This window comes from Haemaphysalis longicornis, unplaced genomic scaffold, assembly GCF_048455015.1.
Source record: "Haemaphysalis longicornis isolate Haplotype H1 unplaced genomic scaffold, Haemaphysalis longicornis Haplotype H1 scaffold_4, whole genome shotgun sequence".
Lineage (NCBI taxonomy): Eukaryota > Metazoa > Arthropoda > Arachnida > Ixodida > Ixodidae > Haemaphysalis > Haemaphysalis longicornis.
Window position 1 is genome coordinate 204,660,051 of NW_027526361.1, and position 4,622 is coordinate 204,664,672.

Genomic DNA, 4,622 nt, shown 5'->3' on the forward strand with positions numbered 1-4,622 from the left:
GGCTCTCTCTCCTCCTGCTAATCAGTTCATTCCTACGTCCGCTGAAAGATGGCAGTAGCAGATTGCGCGGCGTGTTTTAAATTCAAAACAGGCTCAACAGCAAACTTCAGAAAGGGTAACCTCTACAACCCGATGATTAAAGCTTTCGTCGATAAAGCGGCCATATCTTTCCTGTGGTGCACTCCTGAGGCTTAAATTGGCTTTTTTTTAACAACTGTACACTGACGTGTACAAGAGGGCCAATAATCGTACTCTACTTATTTTAATTAATCTTGCTCCATACCACTTCTTATTTGTGTTGCCATGTCACCTAAAAAATTTAGGAAGCTCATACTAACGCGTAAAACTTTAAGGTAGCGAAGCAGCACGCAACCTTCATGACCATCATGACGGTTTAGGTCCACGATGGCAGCTTACTTGCTTCTTCTTCGCCACCGCATTAACCTTTACTCCATCACTGCTGCTGTAAGTGTGAGCGCCTTTCATTTTTTTGAAAGTGATAATCATTTTACATCACCTTGGCGGGGCGCACGCAACGACGTGTCTTTCTCGTTCCGAGAAAGTGTTGTCACGATTACGGCGAACGCTTGAGTTTTTTCTTTGGCCAGTCTTGGCTAATCTCCCTCAGCGGGTAGTCTTGGCTTGGCAAACGTGCGCCGGGAACGCTGGGTGGTCACAGCAAGGCACGCACACAAGGGCGCTTGGCATTTTCTTGGTTTTCGCCACTGCCGGGTGGTCGCCGCAATCTCAGCCAGTCTCCCTAAGTGAGTATGCTTGGCTTGCGAAACGTGCGCATTGGACGCTGGGCGGTCGTCGCGAGGCACGCTCTCGCAAGCGCTAGGCATTTCTTGGTTTTGGTAACTGCAGGGCGGTCGCCGCGAGTTCCGCGCTCACGTGCGCGCGTTCGGCAATCTGCGGACATGAAACATCATGATTTGCTAAGCACCAAACAGCTTCGCTGCTAAAAAGTGAAAAGACTGATTTCGAGCAGTATGTACCACGATCGCAAGATGCAGTAATGGTACATTCGGTGGTCGTCCGCATACGTGCAGGCTCAGAGCAGATGTTCCACCAGAACAAATCTCATAATAAATAAGATTGTAAAGAATTGCTCAGGCCGGGTTCAGACTGTTGCTGCAACTGTTGTAATAACTTTAAAGAATGACGTAATTTCATGTCTCAGCCAACCGAACTGCGTGACACGCCGTTTGTTTACGTCTATAGATCGCGATATGGCTTTTGCGTCGGTAATCTGAACATAGCCTCAGAAACAACGATACACAACTGAGCGCAACATGCATTCAATAGTTAACATGACCTCGGCAACACAACATGCTAAGTTACAACAAAGAAGGCACTGCAGCTCCTTTGGGTTGTTCTCTAATAACTATGTGGCAACACAACATGCTAAGTTACAACAAAGAAGGCACTGCAGCTCCTTTAGTTTGTTCCCTAATAACTATGCTTTTGAATGAAACAAAGACAAAAAGATGTTGCCTCAATAAATTTTCCGCATTCATTTTCGTAATTTCAAAAACGGTCACTTAGTCTTCCCACAGGAAAGCAGTCGAGTGCACAAAACTCAAGAACGTAATGAGCAAAACAGCGAGAGAGGAATAGAGCAAGTAAGCCAGCAAACATGTCAAGAAAGAACCACGCATTGTTAGCATGACGCGCAGAGCTCCCATACGCAACTTTCATATAATCTGGACACAGGCGAATGCATCTTTCCCAGACAACGAGCTTGCTCATGAGGTGGTCCCTGGTTTCAGCTCCCGGGATTTCCCCGACGACGCTGCTGGCGCGGACCAGGGGGCTCGTGGCAGGCTGGTAACCTACAAGGACATCACGCGGCATTGTCGCAGGAAACGCCAGAAATACCCCCAGCGCATCCCACACTTACAAGACGTAAATCTGTAGCTTGGCGTCAACCACGGGCATTCCACAACCCTGTAATATTTAGCCAAATTTATCCCCAACTGTAAAAACATAACTACAAGTTGTGCACAAAGCGAGCCACACTCAATCACATCATTTGGGCTTTGTATGCTCTGCCACCAACTCTTACGAGCACATTTAACCTTCACTGGTGCGGAGGTGTGCATAGGAGACTTTTTGGCTTAGCTCGGACCCCTAAACTGAGCTCAAGGTTGTCAGATTGTCCGAAGAGGCCTGCGCCCAACCGTCTCAGGGGAGGAATGTCGGAATACTCCCGTTTCCCTTTCTTCATTTCGCCCAGTTTTGGGCAACGGTTATCATCATTATCATTATCATCATCATTATTATTATTATCATCATCATCATCATCGTCAGAGCCGTTAATCACTGCTGGCCAATCCCGCACGCAGTCACGACTGGGCTTGTGAGAAGTCGTCTGGTTTGCCCTCACCATAAAAGCTATTATTGACGAACACCGGGGGATGGCAAAATTTCAAATTACGGCAGGAAGGCTTTTCCTCATTTGCCCCAAGATGTGTTCCTCGCTTCCGGGACTTAACCTCCCCCGCTTGTTGGCGGAGAGCAAGTGACAAACGTACAGCCCATTAGAAAAGACGTTTATTTATTTATTTATTTATTTATTTATTTATTTATTTATTTATTTATTTATTTATTTTACCCTAAGGCCCGAGGGCGTAACATGGGATTGGGAAACACAATAATACAGACAAAACCGGCGAAACCACGCCATTAAGCAGTACGATAACAGCTTTTCCCAAAAACGTTTTTTTTTTTTATAGCTGAAAGAAAGGCAATCTCATCGCCAATTTCAGCTTCGGACCGAGCAAAGTGATTCCGACTTCGGCCATAACGCCAATCGGCTCCAAACCTTTCACTCCAAAAGAGCTAAACTGCGTATACAACATCACATGGTGCGCGGCGCACGAAGGCCTAAAAGGAAACGAGTGCGCCGACTTGCTTGCGGGAAGTCTTACCAACCACAGCGACGAAGATCACTACTACGCCCTTCCATTATACAAACCCTACAGACAACGTTTTAAAAGAAAAACTCTTGAAAGAGAGCATTACCTACACCTCATACGGGACTAAACACCCACGAAGCCCCAACACTGAGAGGAATACAAACAGACACATTCCCGCACAAATCCAGGTTGGCGTTTATGTTTCCACACAAATTTAGTTCGGATTGTTTTAAATGTAATGAAAAATCCGGCCTCTTCCACACCAAATGCTACTGCCAAGTTGTTTGGCAGAGCGAGAACAATACACCTGATTATTCAGAAACATGAAAGGGGATCCTGATCAGGGAGGGCTTGGAAGACCTACGCAAGCTGGCCGACAGGGCCTGGGCCGGGACAGAAGCTTCTGCGTGCCCCGAAAGGAGGACTCCACCCAAGTTACTCCCTTCACCGCCCTCCCCAACCTCAATGAAGTTTTACGACACTAAACAACTTGAACACGTGCTGGGGATAAACAAATCGAGAAACAGGTTTTTACGACACTATGAAACATCAGCTCTGTAACTGATTATGGTTGCGGAATGTCATGTGAGCTGGCTTGGAGAGTAGCAGTTGTTTCTGAGAATGAGTCTATAATAATACATCTAATGAAACAAACATAAACGAAGAACTTTTCTGTGACGTTCGAGAAGCGGCAAAGATAGGCTTGACTTCATAGATGTAACACTATATGTGCGGCGATAATTTGAAAGTATTATGCTCGATTCTGAACGCTTTCTAACTCAGCATAGAGTGACGCCGCGTTCGGATCCCAAATTTTGGCCGTATACTCCAATTTTGGATGAACTAATGTCTTGTAAAGTAGCAATTTCAAGGAACTAGAAGTCTGATGAAAGTTTTCCGAGGTACCCTAACGTCCGACTTGCGTTGTTAACTGCATAATTAATGTGAGTTTTCCAGGATAGTGTAGGTGATATGCAAATTCCTTGCTATTTATAGGACGAGACATCTCCAAGGGGAATGTTTATATAGAATAGCAGAATGCTCCCGTCTTATTTCAGGAAATGCGCAAGCTTGTAGATTTATTTGTATTTAGTTTCATTCTCCAGAGCTAACACACCTGCAAAACGGTTAACGATTAACATCGGACTGAAGTACTATAAGACCATTATCACTGGCGATTGCCGGTATATTACACAATCTTCGGCGAAAAGACTGATAGATGAGACACTACCAGCCGGTGAATCATTTAAATATATTAAAAACAGTAATGGTCCGAATACTAATCCTTGCGGAACCCCTGAATTAACTGGAGAAAAAGTTCAGGTAAAGCTGTTAACGGTTACAAATTGATAATGCAACCATGAAAGTACGTAAGCGTCTAAGTTCAGATTTGAAAGTTTCGAAAGCAATGATTCGCGAGGGACTGTATCGAACGGTTTATCAAAGTAGAAAATACCCGCGATCAAAAACACTATTGCGATCACACGAGAACGACTTTTGGAATTCATGTTGGAGCTTCGTGAAAAAAATAGTTATTTTTTAAGAATTGTATATCAGAATAAATGCCGTATTCAGTTATCTTACAACAGAGGCTGGTTGGGGACAACGGTCGGTAATCGTTTGGAGATTGTCTGCGCCCAGACACGGGCAACCGGATCACACTCACGATCTTCCATTCATCGGGTACACCGGACATTTCGA